This window comes from Ochotona curzoniae, unplaced genomic scaffold (assembly GCF_017591425.1).
Source record: "Ochotona curzoniae isolate NIBS_2020 unplaced genomic scaffold, NIBS_Ocur_1.0 contig_4105, whole genome shotgun sequence".
NCBI lineage: Eukaryota > Metazoa > Chordata > Mammalia > Lagomorpha > Ochotonidae > Ochotona > Ochotona curzoniae.
In genome coordinates this window covers 1-13,587 of record NW_024466129.1, presented here as the reverse complement: position 1 = coordinate 13,587, position 13,587 = coordinate 1, and positions in this window count along the sequence as shown.

The window sequence follows — 13,587 nt, the reverse complement described above, 5'->3', positions numbered from 1 at the left end:
ATGGAAGAAGCCCGAGTCCTTCCACATAGGAACCAACGACATCAGAACAACAACTAGGAACCACGATTGGTCATCAGAACCAGAAGATCAATAAACTTCTGGCAGGACAGTGGGGGAGGAATCCTCTCCAGTCCTTACCTAGTTTCAGCTCTGGGCCTCCACCCCCTAGAAAGACCAACAAGGTTCCTCCTAAACCCCCCTTCCCCCCTACACACACACACACACTTACGCACACACTCATATACACACACTAATAGGATGAGATAACCAAAGAACAATAAAGATAGGTCATCAAGGACTCACTCATATACTATTAGATGGAACATAAAGAACAAGTACGCATTAACAAGGTATGAGAGATTTCCCTGCAACACCCCCCAAAATCGTTACACACCTCAATTGAGGAGGTGACATTGAAATAGTTGTAGAAGGTAATCAAGAAGTTACATGTAATTTTTACATATTGTCTACTCAATACTATGTCAGACATCTAATGTTTGCCTGGATTTAACCTGTAATTTATGCTTGGTTGATTGTTACTTTTTGAACCTGTCACTGATACTGTCTAAACCCAGAGGTGCGGAAGAATTGAACTTTTTTTTTTTTTTTTAGCATATTGTTCACTCAACACTATACCAATTAATCCCATAACATTGTATATCGACGCTGATGTTTTGTTGGGGGTTTTAACTGACCGGAACTTTACTCTGTTAGCTCTACCTTCAGACCAGAGAAGGTCTCCCCAAGAGGCCACTGAACTTATCTGGACAATAAGACGCTGGACTTTATGCTAGGTACATGCTCACAATGAAGGAATTTCAACTGAACTTGAACTGTGGTTATGCAGCAAGATGGAGCAATCCACTATGGGAGGAGGGGTGTGGGAGGGGCGGGGGGACTCCCCAGTGCTTATAAAACTATTTCACATAATACAATGTTAATAAAAAAAAAAGACAGTGAAAAAAAAAGAAATTTATTCTTATTACAATAATGAACAGTAGGTTTATGTTCTCTGAGACATTTTCTCTCTAAGGAGGTATTTTACCTTTTTGAATCTTTTTAAAAGCCTTCCTCTCTTAAACTAAGTATAATGCATGAAATATGAAAATATTTTAAGATCACACTTTTATCTAGTGCGAATAAGTCTTGTAAATATTGAAGAACTTGGTAACATGTTAGTAAGTTGAAGTTCCCAGATGTTTTCTACCCGACGTCTTTTATAATGTGTGCTTGGTGTGCTTTGTGTACTGTCTGAGTCATCTTACCTCTGCAGCATGACTATCAATGTGAAATAAACCTGAAGATTAAGCATGATCAAAAAGAAAATGGTCAGTTATATTTCAGTTTGTATATTCCACCAATTATTCCAAACCTTGTTTGTAAACATTTTTATTTTGCCACAGGACAAATCTAATAATCTGGTTTTTCATTAACTTTTGAGCTAAGAGGGCAAATTATGTGTCATTTTAACATTAAGGGATGAATCTGATAGAATATAGGTTCAGCCACTTAAAGTTCTTGTATTTTTAGCAAATGTTGACTTTTTTTCAAATTACGTACAAATTGTAAAAACCTCACATGGAAACCTGATTTGATGAATAACATAGTATTTAAAACATTAAATAGGGAGGTAACAGCAATTTTGATAACTAAATCTTCATTGATTTGCCTTTAAAATATTCTCTATATTTAAAGTAAAAGGAAATATTTCTGGCTTCTTTCTAATTGTTTTGAAATATGTATCTGTTTTCTCTGAACCTTTAGTAAGTGAAAACTGTAATTTCATCCTGTTGTGTGTGTATGCGTGTCACTGAAAAAATCTGGAAATGCTATTTCATTGGTAACAAATGCATATTTTCATATTCCTTTGGTGTGTATTCTGTAAAATGGGAATGCTTCTTTTATACTTGAAACCTTCTTAAGATGATTTTAGTTTCAGATTTACTAAAACACAAGTGTCCATCATTTACAAAACAGGATTTGTCAGTTTATTATCAGGTCGAAAATCAAATGGCTTGACTACCTGCAGAGAAATAAAATCTAAGAAGCAGTAGACACAGATGATAAGAAGATTCGAGAGAGCCAAAGAGGCTGAGGTAGCTTAATGGCAAGTAGAAGGTTTGGGACTGAAACGCGGAGGTAAACGTGCCCAGTAGCCAAGTCTGTCTGTGTCTTACCTCAGACTGTTGTCTGATTGGGAGTCCGAAAGACTTAGCAGTTGCTCATGAACAGGTCGCTGAACTAAGTCTCCACACTGATAGAGCGAGGGTCATTCCTCACTCACAGACTTGTCGGGAGGATCAGATCAGACACCTGTCGGGGAGGCACGTTGGCACTTCTCGTGTCTTCTTTTGTTTTCATTTGAAGGGTAGATAGATCTTTTCCATCTCAGGCCACTCCCCCAAGCATAACAACCAGAACTCTGGATCATATTTATCAAAAAATCTAGATACCAAGACTTTAAGCCCTTAGCAATACAGGTCAAGTTATTTTCATTTGCCTTGTAGCCTGTAAGTGTGTCAGTGAGGTGAGCTGCCCTGAGGATTTTTGCACCAATCACGTTATTTCCGTTTAGTTAATGCTGTGTAGCAGAATTTGTACATTGAGAGATTCTACCCTGTTGGTGATTCAGAGAGTGGCAGTGCGGTGGGCCTGTGTGACTGGGCCCTCGTAGATCACAGCTGTCTGGTGTTGGGGTCATCGCTCTGTCTTCGTGATGATAAAGTGACCCAACAGCACCCTTCTCCTGGTTACGGCCCGTCATGACGTGAGGCCTGCGTGCCTTTGCTTGTTGCTCTGGAGTCAGCTGCCAGTTTGCGGGGAGGTTTGGGTGCTTTGGGAAAGCCAGGTTTGTTAAATTCCCAAAAGGAAGAACAAAGGTGCTCTGCTTAGCTTCATTCCAAGCTGTGCTGGGGGACTTGGTGAAGCTGACAGTCTGAAACCAGGGCTGACTGCAGCCTGCCTGCATGAGAAAGTTCTGGCAAAGGTTAGCTATTTTTAGGCAGGTCAGAAGTGACTGAAATATGTTCTCTTTCCTCAAGTATGATTGCTTTATCTGTTTGACTGACATTTTGTCAGTGAATTTACATTTCATTTTGTGCAGTTTTCACGCTCGGATTCAGCGGCATGCAGCCGAGTGCGCGTGGAGGGGACGGAGGGCCCTGCAGCCATTCCTGCCAGAGGGTCCGTCAGGTGTGGCCAGAAGGATTATTTTGGTGAGTGTTGAGTTGCAGGGAGAAGAGTTCACGTGCCCAACAGTCTGCGAGCTGTCACTACTTTTTCTTTCCTTTTCTTTTTCTGTTTACTTTCATACATTAGATATTAAACTGAGCAGACGTCTTCCAGGTGGTTTAGGCTGTCCGTTTTTATGAATCATGAAAAGGAACCATTTGAGTAAGCAAGGCTTAGCATAGAAAAGCCTGATTTTTATTTTGTAACCTTGATGCTATAATGTATTTGCTGCATTATGCCCTGTGTGCGTTTTTAAATGTGGGTCCATGCCTAGATAAACTACAGCCTCTGTGTCAAAGGCGGATGGTGGTGGAGAGCCCCGATTCTCAGCCCTCCATCCTAAGAATGAACTGACTCCCCAGTGGGCTGCTAGCAGAGGAAGCCTTTCCTCCTCGCTGCAGCTAGCTCAGCCTTCACGCGTCCTGCTCCTGTCCCCGGCTGCTCCATGCCCTCTCGGAGGTAGCGTGCTGAGCACCTCGGCCCTGGTTTGTCTTCAGCGTCTCATTTCTCCACTTGAGTGTAAGTTCTCTGAAGGCACAGGCTTGGACATGTCCTCTGCCTTTTCAGAGCCTAGAAAACCACTGAGCACACTGGAAGCGGTAGCTGCAGCCTCATGATGCTCTTTTTCCCTGCGGGGATGTGAGCCTCCTGTGCAGTTGAACTCTTGTTCATATTTGCTGTAAGCTCTGTGCTTGCTGCAGGATGACAGCACAGTGCGGGCTCCCTGTGTTCCCTGGAGAGAGAGGGACTCCTCTGGCCGCCGTCTTAGCCGGCCAATTCATTTACAGTACCAGCATTCCATATGATGCCAGTAACAGCGGTGTTGGCGGAGTGGGCAGTGCACACTGGAACAAAGTAACTAGCGTGAGTTCATTTTAGTAGCCCGTTCAGGAAGTCCTACAACAAGTAGTATCACAGCTACAGGTGAGAGACTGAAAGAATTGTCCCCAAGATTTCAAGTGTGAATACTGAAGGTCCAGGGTGGTGTAATCAGGCCAGAAAGGAAAGGAAAACAAAACACTCACAAATAACATGATCTGTAGGAAATCTGGTGGAATCTTGTTAAGAAGAAACAAAAAAAAACCCTGCCAGAATCAGTTTGTGAGTTTGCTGAATACAACGTCAGTATTCATGGACGAGTTACATTTGTATACAATATCAAATAACTAAAATATGATTTAAAAAATCTTTTCTAGTACACTAATTATTAAGAATAGTCTTAAATGTGAAAATCATGCATGGTGAAGATTACAAAACTAAGATTTAAAATCTAAGTAAGTAGACTTTGAAAGTTGGAAGCTCAATATCGTTAAGATATGGTTCTGTTAAATTGATCTCTAGATTGAATTCAGAATACTAAGCAGGCATTTTAGAAGACATGAACAAACATTCCAAAATACATGGAAATTCAAGTGATGTTGAATTCTCAAAATAAGTTTGAAAAAGACGACAAAAAGCTGACACTATCAGATTTCAAGCATCATTACAAAGTTAAACTAATTAAGATTGTAGTATTGGCATAATACAGCTGCACAGGTCAGAGGAACCAAACCTCTGATGACTTCAAGTTGAGCAAGAATTTGTTTTATAAGACATCAAGTGTATAATTCATAAATTGCTCAATTGAACATCAAAAGCTTTTAAACGTTTAGGCTCATTGAAAGACTTAATAGAAAGTTAAACCAATGACTGGTCAAAAATAATTTTGGATCATATAAAGGACTTGACATCCGGAATATGTACAGTACTCTGAAACCCAACAGAAAATAACTTGGTGAAAATTATAACTGCAGGCACTAGTGCTGAGTATAGTGGGGTAAGCTGCCGCTCGTTTAATGAGCACATCCCGTATCAAGTCCCAGCTGTTGAACCCATTCAGCTCAGGTTGCTCTGCTTAGGAAGCTGCCAGATGATGGCCAAGAACCAAGGACTGCATGGGGTTCCTGGTCCCTGCTGCCACCTAAGCCAGCCCCTACTGCTGTGGCCATGTAAAGGAGTAAAACAGCAAATGGAAGATCAATTATTCAGTTATTCTCTCTCTCTCTCTCTGATCCTAGCATCCCAAAGGTGGCTTGACCTGGTACACCACAGGCTGGCCCTGTAATTATGTTTTTTTTTTTTTCTAATATTTACTTTTATTGGAAAGGCAGATATACGGAGAGGAGGAGAGACGAAGGAAGATGTTCCATCCGGTAATTCACTCCCCAAGTGGCCGCAAAGGGCAGAGCTGCAGTGAAGCCAGGAGCCTCTTCCTAGTCTCCCACACGGGTGCAGGGTCCCAAGCACCTGGGCCATCCTCAACTGCTTTCCCAGAGCACAAGCAGGGAGGTAGATGGAAAGTAGGGCTGCTGGGATTAGAACCAGCACCCATATGGGATCCCAGTGCGTTCAAGAAGACTAGCCGCTAGGCTATTGCACCAGGCCCTGTAATTATGATTTTTAAGAGATTTTTGGTGATTGCTTTTCCCAAAATGGTTGTCTGAAGTGTTGTGTTTTGTTTTACTTAATTTCAGATTTATTCTGGGTTCAAATTCTCTTTTATTTTACTTTATTATTATTATCATTTTATGATATAGTTCCATAGGCCCTAGGATTTCCCTTTTCCCTGATCCCTCCCCCCCCCACTGAGTTCCCTTATATTATCACTATAGTATAGTTCTTCATAAGATCACATGTCCGTCATTGTGAGCATGGACAATGGCAGAGTCCAGCATCCTATTGTCATATAGGAAACAGTTTCATTGGGAGTCCACCTTTGTGTGGAAGTAGAGATGCATACTGCCTTGTGTCCTCACATCTGGATGTGATAGTTACTCAGTTACTCCACATCCCCTTAAATTAAAAGGAACAATACAAAATCAATAACAGGAAGAAAAATAGAAATTTACAATGCCATGAAGTTAAATAACATGCTACTAGATATGATAGTCTCCATTACACAGCTACTATACATCCCTTAAATGAAAAGTCACAAAACCAAATCAACAACAGGAAGAAAACAAATTAACACCATGAAGTTAAATAACGTGTTACTGAATGACTAACGTGTTGCTGAAGAAATGAAAAAATCGAGAACTTTCTTGAAGAAAATGATGCTACTGTCTGATCTATGAGTCAGTGAAGAACTTAATGAGAAAGGGTTTTTTTTTTTATTTTAGATTTATTTGTATTGCAAAGTCAGAGATATATATAGAAAGGAGGAGAGAAAGATCTTCCATCCAATGATTCACTCCCAAAGTGGCTGCAACAGCTGGAGCTGAGCTGATCCAAAGTCAGGATCTTGCAGCCTCTCTGGGTCTCCCACATGGGTGCAGGGTCCCAAGGCTTTGGGCCATCCTCCATGGCTTTCCTAGGCCACATGCATGGAGCTGGATGGGAAGTGGAGCTGCCGGGATTAGAACCAGCACCCGTATGGGATCCAGGTGCATTCAATGTGAGGACTTTATCTGCTAGGCCAAGGCGCTGGGCCCCAAGAAAGCATTTTGAAGAGATAGAACAACAACAACAAAATCAAAATCTGTGAGATACAGTTTCTGCTCATCTTTGTTGGTTCGAAATCTGGAATCTTTCTGACTCCAACTTTGTGCTTGTGCAGACTGGAACAGCAGTCCGTGGTGGCTCATTCCTTGGCCCTGCCACCCCTGTGGGGACCCAGATTCAGTGACAAGTTGACCCTAGCTCAGCCCCGGTTGTTTTACCCCTTTGAGGAGTAAATCAGTAGATGGAAGCTTTCCTCGGTTTGTATCACTCTGTTTTTGAAAAAAAAAAAAAAAACAAAATTTTAAATGTAAAGTGCTACCATTTGAGTCTCCCAGGGGTCTGGTGGCTGGAGTGCTGGTGTTGGGAGTGCTGTGTGCCTTTAAAGAGTCTAGCCGGAAGTCCTGGAGCCTCGAGCCCTTGCCTCCCCCACCTCCCGGGCCCCGGGCAGGTCTGCCCAGCGGTCCCCCGCCTGTGCCTCCTGTTGGCCTGCACTCCTGCCGGGGCGATGCCATCCACCAGAAGCCGAACCCATAAAGGAGACCGCCCCACCTTGGACTTGAACCTGCAAACCGTAAGCTGTATGTAACTTTACTTCATTATTGCGCTTGCTTCTGTTGTATTGTGGCTGTGAGAAGGTGACAAATGCACCAAGTGTTGATTTTTCAATGAAAGGAATAGGGATTCAAGCTTACCCAGGCTAAGCTGCCTCTAATATTTTCCCAGTTGAAACTTATTTCCTTGCATGCGGACATTTTTATGTAAATAGTCAAGAGAAACCAGACTTCCTAGAGACCCAAAATTAATACAAACCAATTTATAGCAACAGGAGACAGTGTGGCGAGTGTCTAGGTGTGTGGCAGACAGAGTGTTCGTTCTAAAGGCAAGGCTTTGTGGAGCCAAAGGATTAGGTGTGTACCTCCAGTGTCCTGCTTTGATGTGTGTGCATACACTTGTATATATGTATAGGATTGTGTGGAAGCTTGCCGGATTGTACTTTGAATATGTGCAGTTTGCTGTGTGATAACTCACTAATGCTGTTGAGACGTCATTAGGTTGATAATTATTAATTGCAAATCTAAAAAAGTTGATCGACCATGAGCGGATGGGAAAATAGACACTCCCAAAGCCAATGCTAGCAGGAGGGTGGTGCCCATTATCTGCCCTAAGATCCACCTGTGTCAGAGTCCCCTGGGCGCCTGTTGGGGCGTGCCTCCTCACCTCCTAAGTCAAGTCAGGTGTGGCGTGCCTGCCTGTGGGCAGGCTGCTCAGCCATTCCGTGTTGCTGGCTCCTGCAGAGCGGGGCTGCCTGTGGGCAGGCTGCTCAGCCGTTCCGAGTGAAGCTGGCTCCTGCAGAGCGGGGCTGCCTGTTGGGGCATGCCTCCTCACCCTCTAAGTCGAGTCAGGTGGTCGGAGTGTGTTGCGAGGGGCACGTGCCTGTGGACAGGCTGCACAGCTGTCCTGCGTGAAGCTGGCTCCTGCAGAGCGGGGCTGAGTTTTGGCCATTTTAGCGCTCTCCTTTTGGCTGTGATATATATTTTTTGCTGTTACTAATTTCTAGATGTTCTATAGTTGTAATTATGATTTCTTGGGAGTTTCTTGGTAGGTTGTTTCGCTAAAAAAGATTGTTTTCCGTTGGCTGTTTTATTTTACTTAATTTCAGATTGTTTCCATTTTTTATTTGCTCTTCGCTGCTTACATTTTTATTTCAGTGTGATGAAAAATACTGTGGTCTCTAGAACATTGAATTTTTAAAAATATGTTGAGGTTTCCTTTGACTTAATATGCTCTGATATCAAATTTTGTGATTGTCAATTGTGACCAAACATTAGCCTCGGTTGAAAACGGAAACGCCACACGCACCTGTCCTCGGGACGGACGTGATTCCAACGTGAAGGGTGCTGGGGAATGGTGGCTGATCTGGCGGCCCGAGGACTGGTGGGGTCTGACCAGAGACATCTCACGCACCTGCAGCTGCTCTTAGCCAGGCAGTGTGGACAGCAGCCTCGGGTTGTTGGTGGGGAATCAGTGAAGCCCCGTGAGGGCCCTCAGGTGACAGGACGTGTCACACAAGTTGAGTGTGTGCCTGCTCTTGCAGCTTGCCCTGCCGGCCCACAACGGCCCAGGTCCAGGGGGCAGGCTGCCACTTGCTCTGTACTGCTGCTTGGGGTTACTCTGACTTTAAATAACAAGGACAAACCCATGTTTCCCTAATTACCAAATTCAAGCGACTCTTGAGAAGCGCCTTCTGAAAGCTGCGTGGATTTCTTGCTCCGTTGCTCTAGCCTGTGTCCGTGGTGCCAGGCTTTCCTGTGGTTGTAAGGTGTGGGGGCCACCGTGGCGGGTGTGGAGCCTCTGCCTCACCCTCTGGGCTGGCCGCAGCGGCTGTTCCACTTCGCAGGGAGACACTGCTCTGCAGTGGAGGCCTCGTGCTAACCCTGGACGGCAGTGGGGGGTCTGTTAACTTAGCAAATCATGTTTCGTTTTGGTGCCTTTTTGTTGATAAAACTTCTTAGTCCTTACATTTAGAGATACCTTTCCTAGATGCAGAAAAATTTTACCTTTTATTTGGTGTTTGTTTGTTTGTTTCATCAATTCTTTTTTAGAAATATCAGTTAATAAACCTGGCTTTGTTATCTTCCATAGCTAATATTGTGGGGGGTGAGAGTGGGGCAGGGGAACAAAAACAGCAACAAAAATAGTTAATATTGCTCACTCAGTAGGTTTTATTCCCTTTCCCATCGCATGTAGCGTCTGCCTCCTTTTTACTTCATTTCGTCTTTGCGAACCACAGTATACATTTTTCTGCGATGTACCAAAACCTCTATCTGCTTTTTAAATGTGATTTTCATTTCTGTAATCTCTTTTTGAGCTTGAATTGTTTTCATTTTGTTTTTAAAACCTCATCTCCTTTAGTCATCTTAAATATGCTTTGAAAAAAATTTAGGGGCCAGGCGTGGGACCTGGTGGCTGAAGTCCTTGCCTTGAACGCACCGGGATCCCATATGGGCACCGGTTCTAATCCCAGCAGCCCTGCTTCCCATCCAGCTCCCTGCCTGTGGCCCGGGAAAGCAGTCGAGGACAGCCCTGAGCATTGGGGCCCTGCACCCACGTGGGAGACCTGGAGAAAGCTCCTGGCTCCTGGCTTTGGATCGGCACAGCACTGGCTGTTGCACTCACTTGGGGAGTAAATCATTGGATGGAAAATCTTCTCTATCTCTCTTCCTCTCTGTATATCTGACTTTGTGATTAAAATAAATCTTTAATTTTTTTTTTTAATTTTTCATTGGAAAGTCAGATTTACAGAGAGGAGAGACAGAAAGAAAGAGCGTCCATCTGCTGACCACGCCCTAGGTGGCTGCAAGGCTGGAGCTGAGCCGATGTGAAGCCAGGAGCTTCCGGGTCTCCCATGTGGGTACAGATTCCCAGGCTTTGGGCCAACCTCAGCTGGTTTCCCAGACCACAAGCAGGAAGCTGGATGGGAAGTGGGGCTGCCGGGATTAGAATCAGTGCCCACATGGGATCCTGGCACATGCAAGGTGAGGACTTTAGCCACTAGGCTACCGCATCAGGCCCCTCCCCAGCCATTTTTAACATGGAAAGAATGTTTTTTTAATCCTGTATCCCCCCTCCTAGTCACTTCGTTCTCTGAAATGTCAGAATCCGCGCTCCATCCTGGGTGGGGAAGTGTGTTCTGGTAGGCTCCCCACTTCGGCTCGGCCCACAGGGGCTGTGTGTCATTGGTCTCAGACTCGGCTTCCTCGCGGCCCCGAGGGCAGCCAGGTTGCTTTCTCTGTGGTTAAGTTTTGAGGAACATAGATTACAGCAGCGTGTCCTGCCTCCGCCTCCGTCTGCTGGAAGCCCCTCCAGTAGTGATCGCCGTTAACTGTTGGGACTTTTCAGGGTCGCCTTCGGGGCTATTGTTACCAATTCCGTAAGCTTCTCTGCTTTGGTGTAGATAATAACAGCGGCCTTGAAGGGTTGCTCCGGACTAAGCGTGCATCTCCAAAGTGCCTTGGCTCCCCGCACGGCCTAGTTTATTCTCTCTTCTCCCTCAAGGCCGGTGCTCTTCATAGCTGTGGCGTCAGCTGCTCGTGTCTGAATTCAGATATGGCCAGCACATATGGCCAGAGCCCCTCAATCAGAGTTACAGTAAACTCAAGGCAGCTCGGCAGTGAAGCCAGAGCAGCCCTTCTGTGCGTGGTGCTGGTGAGCACATGGCGGCAGGCTCGGATGACGGCGGGGGCAGTTAGGTTACGTGGAGTGTCCTCGGGGGCTAACTAGCTCCTGGGCGTCTCCGTCAGCGTGTTTGTTTACTTACAGAGTAAGTAAAGAACATATCCGAAAATCCTCTGCAAAATATCGTCTCCCTTCAAATGCAGAATGACTCGGTTGTCATCATTGGAGGGTGCCCGGTTCCAGGCTGGCTGTGAGGGGCGAGCCGCGCCCTCGTCCTACAGATCATTGCTCTAACCACACAGATGAGGCAGATGAGGGAGACCAGGCGCTTCTGTCTGCCTTTTTTATTCAATTGTGGAAATATAAATCTCCTCTCTATGAGCTTGGGTTCCGTTTACAAAATGAGCCAGAAGCCTTTGGAAGTCTGAGAGCCCACGTCGAGACTCTGCTACCTGCCCTCCCTCTCATGTCCACCCGACTACAGCCTCCACGTGGGTGATAGTTCTCGGCGGACAGGCCTGTTCCCACGCAGCACCCCTGGGCCACAGCTGGGTGCAGCGTGAACAGCACGTCCAAGGACGGAGAGAACCCGTCAGATGCGCGACACGGATGCCACGGCTTGTAGTACTGGATTCCACTACTTGGCTTTTGCATTCCTCTGTAATTGGAGTGTAAGTTCTGTCCTGTTGATTCTCCATCCCCCGCGTTGTTGGGTTGGGTTCCACTCGCTCAGCTTGGCATGCCGCACTGGAGTCCCAGCCTCCTGCTGGCGCACGGCCCGAGTCACCCGGGGACCGCCAGTCCTGCCAGCTCCCTGCTTGCTAACCACCCCGAGAGTGCTCCTCACACTGTATTGTACGGCACCTCCTCTGTGCGTGTCTGTACAAAGCACGTTGTGTTAACAGCTGCCTGCGGTACTCAGTCCCTGAGCATGCCAAGCCGCTTGCATCCCGGAGCAGTAGGCTGCACTGCAGAGCCTCGGTGTGCGGCAGTCCAGGCCATCTGCTTCAGCGCAGGTGTACTCCACGGCAGTCATGTACTGGTGAAACTGCCCGGTGGCCCGTTTCCTGTGCATATCCTTGAGTGAGACGTAACTGTATACGTAAAGTGTGATTTAAAGCACGCACACGTTTTATAAACTGTAAGTTTATCTTTATATCCACTTTAAGAAATCTTCACCGGGGCCAGCTTGATGGCCCAACAAGTCATCCTTTGCCTGTGGTACGGCATGCCAGATGGGCATCCATTCAGGTCCCAACTGCTCCACCTCTGATCCAGCTCCCTGCCTATGGCCTGAGAAAGCAGCAGAGGATGGCCCAAAGCCTTGGGACCCTGCACCCACGAGACCTGGGAGAAACTCCTGGCTCCCAGCTTTCAGTCAGCCAGCTCTGACCGCTGCAGCCATTTGAGACTGACGCAGTGGATGGAAGATCTTTCTGACTCTCCTTCTGTGTAAATCTACCTTTCCAATGAAAATAGATAAAATGTTCATCAAAAGAAGAGAGAAGAAGAGCAGTGGCAGCTCCAGGCTGCTGGCTGTGGTCTGGCCTAGCCACAGAGGTGGTGGCCATTTGGGAAAATGCACCGGAAGCTGAACAAGCGCTCTGCTTCTCCCTACTTCTGTAACTCTGCCTTTCAAATAAATCAGATGAACAAAGGAGTGTGTCTAGAAAAAACATATGTTGAAGTAACTTGTAGGACCAAGCAACTGCATAAAAAATACGTTTAAAAATGGGAAGGTGTCCAGAATGAACAAATGTTTTGCAATATGAATCGATCAATAGTAATGTATAGGAAACATTGATTTAAACTAGTTGGCTCTTAGCCGGTTAACTTGAAACTATAGGTTTAAATTTTTTTTAAAGATTTATTTATTTTTATTGCAAAGTCAGAAATATACAGAGAGGAGGAGGAGAGACAGAGAAAAATATCTTCCATCCGATGATTCACTCCCCAGGTGACCACAATGCTGGTGCTGTACTGATCTGAGGCCAGGAGCCCATATCCTCTTCCGGGTCTCCCACAGGGATTCAGGGCCCCAAGGCTTTGGGCCATCCTCGACTGCTTTCCCAGGCCACAGGCAGGGAGCTGTATGGGAAGTGGGGCTGCTGGGATTAGAACCGGTGCCCATATGGGATCCCGTGCGTGTACAAGACGAGGACTTCAGCCACTAGGCCACTGTGCTGGCCCCAGGTTAAAATGTTAAACAATGACCTGGCACAGTAGCCTAGTGGCTAAAGTCCTCGCCTTGCATGTGCTGGGATTCCATATGGGCACCAGCTCTGATCCAGACCCTGCTTATAGCCTGGGAGAGCATTCGAGGACAATCCAAAGCCTTGGCACCCTGTACCCACATGGGAGACCCGGAGGAAGCTCCTGGCTCCTGGCTTTGGGTCAGCTCAGCCACGGCCATTGCAGCCACTTGCGGAGTGAATCAATGGACAGAAGGTCTTCTTCACCTCTGTATATCTGACTTTCCATTAAAAAAATTTTTTTTTAAAAACAATGAAAATGCAGTCAAGTTAGCATACTAGAAATAAGTTATGTAAAACAACTCTGTTAATTAGAACAAAAGGATCTGGGAATAGTTTATTGTTCATTAAGTGCTTAAATCCCTAACTCCACAACTTACTCTGAAGGAATGGACCAAAATTGCTGTTGGCTAATAAAATATAAAGTAGTTTGATTTCTGATAAATAG